Source organism: Rhipicephalus sanguineus, chromosome 5 (genome assembly GCF_013339695.2).
Source record: "Rhipicephalus sanguineus isolate Rsan-2018 chromosome 5, BIME_Rsan_1.4, whole genome shotgun sequence".
Classification (NCBI taxonomy): Eukaryota; Metazoa; Arthropoda; class Arachnida; order Ixodida; family Ixodidae; genus Rhipicephalus; species Rhipicephalus sanguineus.
Window position 1 is genome coordinate 131,552,092 of NC_051180.1, and position 14,745 is coordinate 131,566,836.

The following is a 14,745-nucleotide window of genomic DNA, read 5'->3' on the forward strand; positions in this document are numbered from 1 at the left end:
CGATCGTTGAATGATTGTTGAACCCAAGTGAATCCGTTCAGTTCGGTTGCTCTATCCTATGACAGCAGCAAGTTGGAAATAGCGGAGACCTTCCGCTCTAATATCACTGCAGTAGTGGCGCTGGCAACTTCGCCTCGTGCAGCAAAAGAGGCTTCAACGACGCCGACCACTACTGAAGCGGATGAACCTTTTTCGATCGCGGAGCTGCTTGGGGCTTTGGCATCGTTGAACAAGGCGTCACCTCCTGGACCTGACTGCGTTAGCTACGCCGAGTTGACGCATTTAGGCGACAAGGCGAAGATGCGCCCTCTTGCCACATTCAATGCCAGCTGGCAGACTGGGCGTCTTGAGCCTTGCTGGAAACGAGCTCGTGTCATACCTATTCTCAAGCCTGGCAAGTCTCCAACTGACTTTAACTCCTATCGTCCCATTGCACTTCTCAGTTGCGTGGGAAAGCTTATGGACAAGATGGTATTGATGCGCTTGGACTGGTTGCTAATGAAGATGAATGCATACCCTTCACAAATGAAAGGTTTTAGAAAGGGCCGCAGCAGCATCGACAATGTGATTAGCCTTATCAACTGCGTAAAAGTCAACAAAGCTAGAGGCAGCATCACTATCGGCGTATTCCTCGACATCAAGGGAGCGTTCGTTAACGTGACTCACGAGTCGATCCTATGCGCCCTGAAGTCTGTTGTAGTCGGTGGTCGTATGCACCGCTGGATCTGCGACTCCGTCACCGATTGGTCAGTCTACATGTCCGCGAAAGATGGTGACACAACCCCGCACACAGTGCAACGAGGAGTTCCCCAGGGTGGTGTTCTAAGTCCGACCTTATTCAAAATCGCCCTCATCGGTCTGGAGAAACGCATCCCCGCCTCTGCCTCGGTTAAAATCTCTCTATATATGCAGATGACATTTGCATATGCAGCAGCGGTCGCAACAGACGTGTCCTACGAGCAAGGTTACAGAAAGCTCTCAATTCAATCGAGAAATGCTAACTCGCAAGAGATCACCAGAAAAATGTCACCAGAAAAATGTCCCATGTCACCAGAAAAATGTTCCGCCGTTGCTTTTACTAGGCGTGATGTCTCGCGCTATATGTTAAAGGTAGCGGATTTTACCATGCGGTATGTGCCACGTCATAAGTTTCTGGGAGCGCCAATCGACAGGCCAATGACGTGGACGCCCCACGTTCGAGTATTAAAGGAAAAAAATTGGGTCATACGCGAGCAACGCCGGGGGCTGCTCCTTAAACGTCCTGCTGCGAATGTACACCGCTCTCTGCGAAGGTCTTCTACGATACATCGTTCCTGCGCTACATGGCATTTCCCAAAGCAACATACAAGCACTCACTGGAGCTCAAGCAAAAGCCCTGAGGGTGTGCCTTGGCCTACCAAAAAATACATCAACTATCGGAACCCTCGCCGAAAGCAGACGCCTATCAGCTCCAGTGCTCCTGCAGCAGGAGTTTTTGAGTCCACTTGCACTATGCCACCAAAGTGCCAGGTCATCCGCTTGCTTCAGACCGCTGTCCTGTGGTACGGAGCTTACTCCCGCTGCATTATCAAAGCGCATTGACGCCTGCGGAGCCATCGTGGAAAATTCCTTCCTGGTCAATTGTCACGTTCGTACCTTGGTTCAGTAACAAGAGGCGCACAGCCGGACCCGCGCTAACATATTTCACTCTACAGCACATGGAAAACAGCTACAAGGCTCACCGTCATATTTACACCGACGGCTCTGTAACGCCTACGTCATCTGCCATTGGGGTCTGGATTCCGTCTGCCACTGTCACCATTTTTGTCACTCACAGTCACCGTACAGCCACCGAACTGCCTGCCCTACGGGCTGCTTTTAATTTCATCGTAGACCAGACAGCCGAGTCTTGGGTCATCTTCACCGACTCAAGGTCGGCGCTGCAGTCACTGAAGTCCCCAAGCACACAGGAACAGCTCGTAATGGACATCAAACGCCTATGCAAGAAAGCCTGCGAACTGAATCACCGCATTGTTATAGAGTGGATACCTGCCCACTGTGGAATACAAGGCGACGTCCAGGCTGATGACGCTGCCAAAGCCGGACATGACGCCTTGAGAGAAATGGTTGAAATGCCTTTCTCGAGAAAAGACGCGGCGACACTCGTATCGGCACATGCATGGCGCTTCCAGGGATCCCTCTGGACAGATGCCAGTCACCAGTATGGGCCTCTTTACCAAATTGATCCATCGTGCGCCTTCCATATGCCGCGAGACCTGAACAGACGAGAGGAAACATGCTTGGACCGCATCAGACTAACCGTCGCCTACACTCATTACTTCAAGAACAAAATCAAGCTGTCGGACTCACCACTGTGTGTTCAATGTAACGTCCTAGAAGACCTGAAACACATTCTCTATTAATGCAGGCGATACGCAACAGAAAGGTGATCTCTAAAGGCGGCCTTGCACCTTCAACTGGACTCGTGTTTAGAACTGCGACGCATTCTGCGCACATGGCAAAACAGCACCTGTGCGTCACGGGCAACGAAAGCGCTGCTGACTTTTTGCGGGCCACAAGCCTGACCAAATCATTGTAAACAGTGTAGTCTCTCTATGTGTGTGTGGTTATCAGTGTACATATGATAATCATCACCCAGCACATGGAGTAGCATTTCAGGCGAATAGCCAGGCAAATATCTCCAGCTTTTCATTAATACATTTCTCTCTCTCTGCTAGCGTGCCTGGATATCCGAACGGTTAGGACGCTCGCCTTCGAATCGAGGGTGCACGGGTTCGAATCCCGTCTCAAAGAATTTTTTTTCGTCAATAATTTTTCTTTCTCCCTCTTTAGAGCTGTCTTTCCGTCTCTCTGCTACTGTCTTTCTTTCTCCCTCCATTTCTGTATTCGTTCTAATGTAGCCGCACAGTGGCACATAGCCGTTAAGATGATAGTTTTGAGCGATCGACTCACAAGGATCGATCTGTTAATGTTCAAACAATGCGATGAACAACGAGACAAGCGATCTGTTTATTAGCCTATACTCGAATGGAGTAAGGGAAAGGGCACACAAACTTAATTTTTGTAAAATATTGGGGGCTGCACTTGAATATCATTTGTGAGTTCAGAATGTAGTACTCTAAGACAAACGAGTGAACAATTCTACCGTTTTACTAGACAGGCTTTGTCGTTCAGTAGAACGTGTACTTCCGGCAATCCCTGGAAACCTTAAATAACGTTGTTACATCAGCATTTCAACAGTTTTTGAAAGCGCGCCGAAGGAAATCAAGACGTCACAAGAGTCATTTTTACTTGGCAACTTCAACATTGTATAAAAAAATCACAGCATATCCACGGAGTGAATGATGATGAGTGGGCGAAGCTGCGGAGGTTCATCGGTAAACCGTGAATCTTCCGTGAATTCTGCCCAGTACATCATCACCGACGTGAGATCGGGCGCGTTTATACTAAAGGTTCGATGAGTTATGACGACTTGCAGCTCACTTTAATTTTACATGTACGCTGTGAATTTTCATTGTTTAGAAAACCATTGCTTTAGAAAACACCTTGCGTCTTTCGTTAAGCAGCTGGCGTCTTTTTCGTTTTGCTTTAGAAACATCTGGCGTTCTTTCGTTTTGTTTTTACAAAACATCTGGCGTCTTTCGTTGGTTTCTTTCATCAATCAACGGCGTTTTGAACAAAATTTTTATTGTTTAATCACGCACAGGAGAAATCTCACCAGGCACTACCTTGGAGGTAAACAATGGCTGCTAATGGGAATGAGAGACAGAAGAAGTCGGCTTTTAGCTAACACTTACACTTCTACAGAGACAGAAGAATTCGGCTTTTAGTTAACGCGCACGCTGCGAATTTTTTATTGTTCAACAACGCACAGGAGAAATCTCCCACCGGCACCACCTTGGAGGTCAAAGGGTAAGACTTGTTACTCACTACTACGAGCACGACGAGGGACGAACGGGTGCCGCCTTAAGGAGCTTCGCCCCTAAAATTACACCATCTCCCGCTAAAGGGGACCATGAGGCGATGCGAAGCCGGAGCACTTGCACGATCGCGTTCCGTTGGCGTTCGTTGTGCATGCTAACGACCTCGCGTCGTGGAACGCGAAGAGGGACGCTACGCGCGTCGTATCTTCCATCTAGCCTGGCCGTTAATTCTCACAGGGCGAGCGGGGAACGCGGTCGACAGGCGGGCGAGAGGGGGGCAGCATGGGAGAGGAGAGAGAAGCGGAGGGGACGCGCATGCGCTCGGGCTCATCGCGGCGTTGCGCAGGAGAGAATTTCGGCATGTCTAGCCCGCGTTTCAGAGGAAGAGTGGAAAGGGGGAGGGGAAAGGGGAAGGGGAGATTGAAAGTGGAGAGGGGAAGGGGGAGGGAAAGTGTAGAGGGGGAGTGGAGAGGGATAGTGGAGAGGGGTGTGTGGAGAGGGCATGCGCATGCGCAGTAAGGGTGGTCACGCCGCACACCACCACCACCGGATTGAGCTCCGCCTTAAGATACTTCGCATCTAAAAGTCGCACTGTCCTTTGTGTATTCACAATCGGTGGCATCTCGCCCATGCGGATTGTGTACCTCTAGGCGTACGCCATTTACCATCGTTGAGCTCTTCATCAAAGGAGAACAACGACTTCGCAAAACGTGTTTGCCTGGTAAAATACAGTCCTCGCGAATTTCTACCGCTTCATGCTTACTTCTGCATTAATCTCTACAACGTCACTTCACACATCGTCTAAGGCACAGCGTCACAAAAAAAGAAGAGACACAGAATGCATGGTCTCCGTTACATATCTAGGACACCTCGCTGTCGGCAAACGTTTGTGCCACGATGTACCGATGTACCGGTACATCGATGTAAATCCCGATGTACCGCTTTTCTAATAGTGTCCAGCGAATCTGCAAGCTGGCGCGGACGTGCACAACGTAAGACACTGAAAGCAAAAGCCGCATACCTACCAATGAAGCTTAAACTTGACGGGTGACGCGACTGATATCGTTGTGACGTGGTTTATTGACGCGTCTTCAGGGAATGTCAACAAGCGTCTAGAGTAGGGCGTCGGAGAGCGGCGGGCGTCAAGCAGCCAAAATCCGGGCAAGCGCGAGCTGGAGTCCCCTGCTACTCTTGACACTGCGGCTTGCTTGCTTGCTAGCTTGCTCGTGTGTTTCTTCGTCGTCCTCTCTTCACTACATTGGCCCCCGGGGAATAGCGGAGCCATCCTGGCGACTTAAGGCGTTGACAAGATAGCGGGGTCATAGTATGGCTTGATCCGAGACACGTGGACGATTTCTCGGCCGCGACGGCGCAAGTCGTCAGACGGTGTCAAGGGCTCGACCTCGTAATTGACGGGAGAAGTCTGAGCAAGAATGCGGTAGGGGCCGTGGTATCGGGCTAGTAACTTGGAGGAAAGTCCGGGAGTGTTCGGCGGTACCCAAAGCCAGACGAGAGCACCTGTCTTGAAAGCAGCAAGAGGTCCGTCGTCGTCGCGCCTAAGCTTCTGGCGACCTTGGTCTTCTGTCGTAAATGAACGGGCCAACTGTCGGCAATCTTCTGCGTACCTGGCAAACTCGGAAATTGGGCTGTACTCACATGCGTCCGGTGTGTGAGGAAGCATGGTGTCCACCATGCATGATGGCTCTCGTCCGTATAAAAGAAAGAACGGTGAGAATCCTGTGGTGGCTTGCGTAGCAGTGTTGTACGCGTATGTCACGAAAGGAAGAACGGTGTCCCAGTTGGTCTGGTCTGATGCGGTGTACATCGTCAGCATATCCCCGAGAGTGCGATTAAATCTTTCGGTTAGGCCATTGGTTTGTGGATGATATGCAGTCGTCATGCGGTGAGCGATATTGCACTGAACGAGCAATGCTTCAATAGCTTCGGACAGGAAAACACGTCCTCTGTCGCTCAAAAGTTCGCGCGGGGCGCCGTGGCGCAGGACGAAGTTGCGTAGAATGAAAAACGCAACTTCTCTGGCTGTTGCTGTGGCCAAAGCTGCAGTCTCTGCGTAACGCGTGAGGTGGTCTACGCCGACAATAATTAATCTGTTCCCAGAAGTGGTCGAGGGAAGCGGGCCGTATAAATCAATACCGACGCGGTCAAACGGACGCGCCGGGCACGGGAGAGGCTGAAGTGTACCGGCTGGTCGTTGGGGTGGAGCCTTTCGTCGCTGACAGGCGGTACAAGTGCGGACATACTTGCACACAAATGAATACAGTCCGCGCCAATAGTATCGCTGACGCAGGCGGTTGTAGGTCTTGAGAACGCCGGCGTGAGCGCTTTGCGGATCGGTGTGAAAAGCAGCGCACATTTCCATGCGCATGTGGCGAGGTATCACAAGGAGCCACTTCCGACCATCAAACGCTTAATTCCGCCGATAGAGGAGACCATCTCGAATAGCGAAATGGGGCGCTTGGCGACGAAGAGTTCTTGAAGCGGGGTAAGCTGATGGATTAGCCAGAAAGTCGAGCATGTGGCAAACCCACGCATCCTTGCGTTGCTCCAACGACATGTCTGCGACGTCGATTGGCGACAAGGAAGCTGATGGGAAACTGTGTCGGACGCTAGCGGTGAGCGGGAGAGCGCATCAGCATCAGAGTGCTGGCGGCCCGATCGGTACACAACACGAATGTCGTACTCTTGCAGCCGAAGCGCCCAACGACCGAGGCGTCCCGACGGATCTTTCAGCGATGAGAGCCAACATAGAGCATGGTGGTCCGTGACGACGTCGAAAGGGCGGCCATGGAGGTAAGGGCGAAACTTAGCCAAAGCCCAAATTATGGCAAGGCATTCCTTCTCAGTAACCGAATAATTGCAGTCAGCTTTCTTGAGAAGTCGACTCGCGTAGGCGACGACGTATTCTTCGTATCCCGGTTTCTTTTGAGCCAGTACTGCACCAAGGCCGACGCCGCTGGCGTCAGTATGGATTTCCGTTGGCGCATCAGGGTCAAAGTGCCGAAGTATTGGAGGCGATGTCAGTAAGCGCCGTAGCGTTTCGAAAGATGTGTCGCACTCTCTTGACCAAGCAGACATGCCATTAGAAGTTGTCAAAAGATTGGTAAGAGGGGCGATGATGGAAGCAAAGTCGCGGACAAATCGGCGAAAATAGGAACACAGCCCAATGAAACTTCGAAGCGTCTTCATGCAAGTGGGCTTGGGGTATACGGTAACGGCCCGGAGTTTCGCTGGGTCCGGAAGAACGCCTTCCTTGCAGACGACGTGACCAAGTATCGTCAACTGGCGCGCCGCAAAATGACACTTTTTGATGTTGAGTTGAAGACCAGCTGAGGTGAGGCACGTCAAAATCTCACGCAGGCGGACAAGATGAGTAGGGAAATCCCTAGAAAAGACTACGATGTCGTCGAGGTAGCAAAGGCAGGTGTTCCACTTGTAGCCGCGAAGGATGTTGTCCATCATTCGCTCGAAGGTAGCGGGGGCGTTGCACAATCCGAACGGCATGACGTTAAACTCGTAGAGTCCACCAGGAGTGACGAAAGCAGGCTTCGCACGATCGGTGACATCCATCGGTACTTGCCAATAACCCGAGCGTAGATCTAAAGACGAGAAATATTCTGCCCCTTGTAAGCAATCGAGAGCGTCATCGATGCGTGGCAACGGGTACACATCCTTTCGAGTAATTTTATTGAGGCGGCGATAGTCAACGCAGAACCTTATTGATCCATCCTTCTTGCGCACAAGTACGACAGGAGAGGACCAGGGGCTCTGGGACGGCTGTATCACTGCGCGTTTAAGCATGTCGTCGACTTGTTCATTGATAATTTGCCGTTCTGCCGCGGAAACTCGATAGGGTCGTTGGCGTAAGGGAGCATGTGAACCGGTGTCGATGTAGTGTGTGACGCTCGTCGTGCGGCCCAAGGTTGGCTGGGCACAATCGAAGGACGAGCGGAAGTCTTGCAGAAGGGCAAGGAGTTGGCTGCGATGCGATGGCGGTAGATCGTCGGCGATTGAAGGGCGGAAATTATCTGGGGCTGAAGAGTTGGGAACAGGTGACGTCATGGCTGAAATCAAGAAGAAGAAATGAATATGGGCCGGGCACGTAGCACGCCGGCAGGATAACCGGTGGTCATTAAGGGTAACTGACTGGATTCCAAGACATGGCAAACGCGTGAGGGGGAGACAGAAAATTAGGTGGGTAGATGAGATTAAGAAGTTTGCTGGTATAACGTGGCAGCAGAAAGCACAGGACCGGGTTGATTGGCGGAACATGGGAGAGGCCTTTGCCCTGCAGTGGACGTAGACAGGCTGATGATGATGATGATGATGATGACGTCATGGCGTTCAGCTGAAGGTGGTGTTGGTGCTCAGAGAAGTCCAGGGAACGCAAGAGGTCGACGTCTTGTACGTGCCCCAAAGATTCCCCGCGAAGCAAGGTAACGGCGGACGTCAGCGAGTTGGCAACGAGCATTATCGTAGCGCCAGAATTAATCGATAGTACTGCAAAGGGCAGTCGTAAGCCGCGACGACGTAGAAATACGTCCGACGGGGCAAAGAGTGCTGTTCCGTCTGGTGCGGTCGTACAGGTCAGTGCTACAAGGGTCCACGTGTTTGGGGGTATATCTGTGTCCTCAGCGACGACTAGTTTGTGGGGAGGGTCCGACGTAAGAGAGGTCTGCAGCGGCATAAGAGCTACTTCTGCACGAGAACAGTCTATGATGGCGCTATGATTCGATAGGAAGTCCCAACCGAGAATAATGTCGTGGGAGCAGGACGGTAGCACAAAGAACTCGATCACGTAAAGTGCACCTTGTATGGTGACTCGCACAGTGCAGACAGCTGACGGCGCAATGCACTGTGAGCTGGCAGTACGGAGCATTAGTCCTGATAGCGACTTCGTCAACTTCTTTATCTTGCGGCACAGTGTCTCAGAGATGACGGAAACGGCAGCCCCTGTGTCAATAAGCGCAACGGCGGCGGTTCCTTCGACATCGACGTCTATAACATTTGGCGGCGAAACACATGGAGGCCTTGGGTAGTTCGACTTGCATGCAGCTCTTGCCTCCGGAACTGCAGCAATCAGTTTCCCTCCTCTGTAGCTGAGCGACGACGCATGGGTGACAGAGAGCGTCGTCGAGGAGATGGTGATCGACGATTGGAGAGGGATGGTCGATTATCAGCGGCGTACCTAGGTGGTGTGCGTGACGACGAAGGATCAGGTGTGACCACGGTGTCGAAGAAAGAAGGTGGGCAACGGCGGCAGTGGCGAGCGACGTGTCCAGCGACACCGCAGGCGAAGCAGATGGGCCTGTTTTCCGGCGTTCGCCACACGTCTTGACGGCGGAAAAACGAAGGCGAGGGCCCCGCGTAGTGAAGCGGCGACGAAGTCGTGGTCAGCGGCGAGGCAGGGGTCGGCATCGCAGGGGTTGGCATCGCAGGTCGGATATACGGCATAGGCTGCTGAGGGGGCCGAGCAGCGACAGCTGCGTAAGTGTGCGGCGCAGTGACGAGTGGTTGTTGGGGTGTAGATGGTGGTAGGTGCTCAGCAATTTGGGTCCGAATGACGTGTTGAAGGTCAGGGGCCAAAGTCTGCACTGGCTCGTTCGTGAGAGGCAGTAGTAAAAGCTGACGCGCTACCTCTTCGCGGATACACTCCTTCATGGTGGATAGGAGCGGCTGCTGATCGGCAGGGCGAGCAGTAACGTGCAAGCTCGATAGCGTGTCGGTCGTCGTGAGGGCTTGGCGCGCGATCAAGCGCTGCCGACGTAACTCATCAAAGCTCTGACACAAGGAGACGAGTGCAGCGACTGTGGTGGGATTCCTTGCGAGGAGCATCTGAAAAGCATCGTCCTCGATGCCCTTCAGGATGTGCTTGATCTTATCCTCTTCGGCCATGGTAGAGTTCACGCGGTTGCAGAGGTTCAGCACACCCTCAATGTAGCCCGTGAAGTTCTCGCCGGGTTGCTGTGCACGTTGACGCAAGCGCTGCTCTGCCCGAAGCTTGCGAGCCGATGGCCGACCGAAAACGTCCGTAATGGAAGTCTTAAAGACGGACCAAGTGGGAATGTCGCTCTCGTGGTTGTTATACCGCAGCTGGACGATGTCCGCAAGGTAGAACTGGACGTAACCAAGCTTCATTTGGTCGTCCCATTTGTTGCTGGCACTCACACGTTCGTATTTCGAGAGCCATTCTTCCACGTCCGAGTGACCTGAGCCGGTAAAGATGGGTGGATCTCGCTGGCGGAACACGGCGCCGCAGGTGTCGTGGAGTGCCGAAGGTCCCGACTGGAGAGGGGTCTCCTCGGCCATGGTGGCGATGTGGTCACGAACCGGGGGGAGTTTCCGGGAGCGAAGGTCCAGGTTGGTACTGGGAATCCACGTACCTCCACCAAATGTGACCTGTTTTATTGACGCGTCTTCAGGGAATGTCAACAAGCGTCTAGAGTAGGGCGTCGGAGAGCGGCGGGCGTCAAGCAGCCAAAATCCGGGCAAGCGCGAGCTGGAGTCCCCTGCTACTCTTGACACTGCGGCTTGCTTGCTTGCTGGCTTGCTCGTGTGTTTCTTCGTCGTCCTCTCTTCACTACATCGTGAATAGCTGATCCACGTGAGCTGGGCGCCAAATTAAGACTATTGCACTGAAGCATACTAGTCTGAATGTTTGTTTTTTAAGTTGTCTATTTTCTGTCTGTATAATCCTGTGAGTGCGCACGTGTAGCTAATTCACATGCAAGAAAACAGTTCACCAAACAGTCTTGGTGTGTTATTGTCTATTTAATTCCGGATTATATCGCACAAATTCAGGAAGTGATCACGTAACCGACCTTACGGCGGTGACATCCAGGGACAGTGGGTTAAACCGGTTAACCGAATTGCGAATATGGCAGTATACTGAATGTGTGATAGTCATTTTAGTCGCCATTACGATGCACGGATTTAGTGGCTACTTTGTGTGCATTTATGCACCGAGGTGACTGCGCAAAAAAAGGTAGAGAGAGAGACAGATGGAAAGGGAATAGCGAGTTAAAGAGGCGAGAAAAAGAGCCCCAGAGAGTGAAGTCAGTAAGAAAGACAACGTGAGGAGAGCTGAGCGAAAAAAGTTAACGAATAAACAAGAACAAGCACGGACGAAATTGGCGCTTTTGGGAAGAGTATATCAAGTTTATGTCGGGCCATTCAACCTTGCGGAGGATTCCGGGTGGTGTGTTCTTGCGCTTCGGTTATACAACAAAAGGCTCGACTTGAAAAGAGCCGCGCTTGTTCTTGTTTGAGTGAGCCGCTGGTGAATGGGAGAAAAAGTGTCGCCGCCGACACAAGCAAGCGACGGTCGAGGCACCGCTACGTGCGAGTGCGTGACCAGAACGCTTTGGATTAGCCTCAATAGCAGCAGCATCAGCAGCAGCCAAGGGTGCTTCCTTGCCTTCCCTTTCCTTCTATGTCAGGCGCTCTTCAATGTCTCATCTACGTACGCGTCGTCGCGCAAACACGCAACAGTGAAATAAGGTTGGTTGAGAAGAAAGGCTGGGCGAGAAAGCGAAACAATGCGAGCTTTGAAATGGGTCTTGAGAAATGACATAAGAGTTGCGATATATACACGATAAGAAATTTTGACTTCGCTAGTGGGATGCACGCCGAGCACTCCAGAATTTATTAATTGTTGAAGAAACTAGAAGTGCGTGGTATACGGAGCGGAAAAGCGCGTTTTTCAGTCAAACAATTATTTAAATATATAAAGAGAGAAAGGAAACGCTATGAAACGACGACTAAGGAAGACAAGTCAGCTTAGAGGCATGGTGGATTTCCGAAGGGGCATACATTTTGTTTATATGGCGGTTGATTCGCGGTTACTGGGCAAGTGAACTACGTCGTCAGAACTTCAGTGAGGCTACAGAAGTCCGATGTCATAGGTTTCAAATTACCTTGCTGTAGTTTTACCACTGTGCTACAGAAGAAGTTGTCGAAACTTCTTTTTTGGATCCGTCAACTTTCTTGGTAATAGGAATATATACGTTTTTGCAAACAAGCAACCGACTAGCTATCGACGAGCAACCTGTTGCTTTATTGTTTACTTATTTTTATTTACTTTACCAAGTCACTGGTGCACAAACGTAGCATTGTTGGCGAAAGTGCAGGAATGTCCAAACACCGCGTAGATCTAGCAAAGGTATATTTTACGACTGCTTGCTATGTTTTTCTTTAAGCTTGACTGCACCTAGGTGAGATCCATAGTGTGCACGAAAGGTATGTACAGTAACAATAAAAAACATTCTGTATCGCCGTGCTATCCACTTAATCAAAAATATTAAACTCAACTAGGCATTATGCTGTTTAGGCAATAACAGTGATAAAGTGATGATAATTAAGTACAGTGGAATAGCTAACACCCTGACTGAACTCGTCTCGCTTCCCTTTTCTCCCACACGCATACTCAGCGTCAAGTCATAGCGCAGCCGCCCATGGCGAAGTGGAATGCAGCTACACAGATGCGAGTCTCGTCTCGTTTGGCCCGCACCCCATTCAATCAGCCAGAAAGGCGACTGCCGCTGCAAACTCCGGTGCGGAAGAAAGTGAGACTGTATTGCTTTTCAGCCGCACCCAGCAACAAGTTAGCGCGTGCCGTCGCTCGCTGCCGACCTAGCCCGAGCACGCGCGCTACACACGTACACGCTCACGCGCGCTATTGCCTGCATACATTTCATTCATAGTACAGCACGCCTGTCATTATGATTATTAATGATCCCTCACAGGGCGTAACGGGTGCCGCGAAGCGTTGCAAGTCGGGGTACAAGCGTGTTCCGAAGCGAGAGCGGTGCGCGGTAAGTGTACAAAAGCCGGCAAAGGACGTCTGCATACAGTGACCACGTTTCGAACAAAAGGCTTACAGAAATGTGCATAAATAATTTCATAAGCTGTGTGCCGCTTTTGGAAACACTGCAACGCAGCTAGGTTGATTAGACTTTCCATTTCGTGCGTGAGAGTAGATTTCAAACTTCAGGCATGTTTCGCCGGGAGAGTGCATGCCTCGTCTTACTGCCTCTCGCTCCGTTTCCTCTACGCGCTAAGCAAAAGAGTTGGATAAGCGAGCAGTCTGATTAGCATAGCGGAATATTAAGTGTAGAACAGCATTATAAGTGCAACGCCACTACACTATTGATTATTTACGTGGCCGCAGGTATATTCCGAAATTGCGCAATACTGCATGCTTTAAGACTTCAAAGAAATTGATACATGACAGGCAAGCTGCTTAGTAGTGTGGTTTGGGTATGAATCATATATACCTGCTCCAAATCAACATTTCGGTAGCGGTGAAGGTGTAGCGCCTCGAAACAATAACGTGTTCAGTATACATATATATGAAGTGAAAGGTGTTATCGGCTAACTGAAAGCGTCCGTTCGTATGTGAACTGTCGTAGCTACTATTATCGTTGGGAAAATAATTATGATAGATATAGTGCAATCTGTGTCTTCTAGGACACGTACGCAAGAAATTGAACGCTGGAAGGGCCGGTTGCATGGATTCGAGTTATGCCCAACTTATATATTTGCATATTGCGCTCGTAAGCATGCACACAAGAAATCGTGGTGTGCGCAATACTTTCTACTTCCGTCCTTCTTGCGCTCTGTGTTTTTCAGAGATAATAAAACATCAAAAAGCCCACCTAAACATCCCATGCACACATGGACACATGTCTGAAAAGGATGCCAAAATTAGCTTGGCACGGGGAAGCGAAGTTCGCGACGTTTTATTGACTCGTCCAAACTCACATAGGGGAGAGAAAATTCCGTACATTTCACTGTCCAGATGGTAGAGACGCCAACGGCCTCGTATTCGAGTAATGCGAGACATTCGAGGCGTGTGCCACCTACGCTTTGCATAGCTATGCACCTAGCAGCGGAAAAGAAAGACCATCTGATGTCAGCGATTTCTTTTCATTATTATTGCTGTTTGCAATGAAAAGATAAAAAAAGAAAACTGGCCTACAAAAAAAAAACTCTATCAACCCTGTCTGTACGTCTAAACTAGCCGTCACCTTTACGCTCCGCATATACGCCGTGATTCGTTTCCTATGCGACGGCTCTAGAAATCGAACTGCACACTGCCGAAGTCACGCCACCGGAAAGCGGAGAATAGCCGGAGTCTGTGCGTGACACGCGTATAAGATGGCGTGATACCGAGCAATGCCGGAGTGCGAGGTTGTGATATCCTCCTTTATTTATTTCGGTTTTAACAGCGGAGCCGTTTAAGCTTGGAGCAGCGCCGTTTGTCGACCGCACGAAACTGGCGTAACAGTGAGAGCGAAGATAAGAGAGGAGGAAAGCCAAGCATAGCTATGCAGTGCAACGGTCAGAAAGTGGAGGAGAGTAAATACATAGTAAGGCACAGTATAGGGTAGCAAGGCGAGGGAAAAAGAACTGAGGGTGAGGAGGAGAGATGTGATGGTGAGGATGAAGGAAAGAAGGAGGGGAGAGGGTAAAACATAGCACAGTCATGTATAGTATAGTATAGCGAGGGGTTGGAAAGTGAAGTGGGGGTGAGCACACTGAGCACAATCGCATACGTGCTCTTGCTTTAAGGCTGCTTAGATACAGAGGCACCGCTTCCTAATATAACGAACCAGGTCGTGAAAGGTAAACTACGATCCCGCAATGAGCTCCTTCGGCCCACACTCTTGGCAACAGCCATCGCAACATTGTAACAGAAGTGGAGCAGGCCAGCGTGCCTTAACTGCGAAGGTGTTTAATGGGCCATGGATAGGCTTGCCGGCTAGAGCAGCAAAGGAGAAGCCGAGACCGGCGCGCACACTCG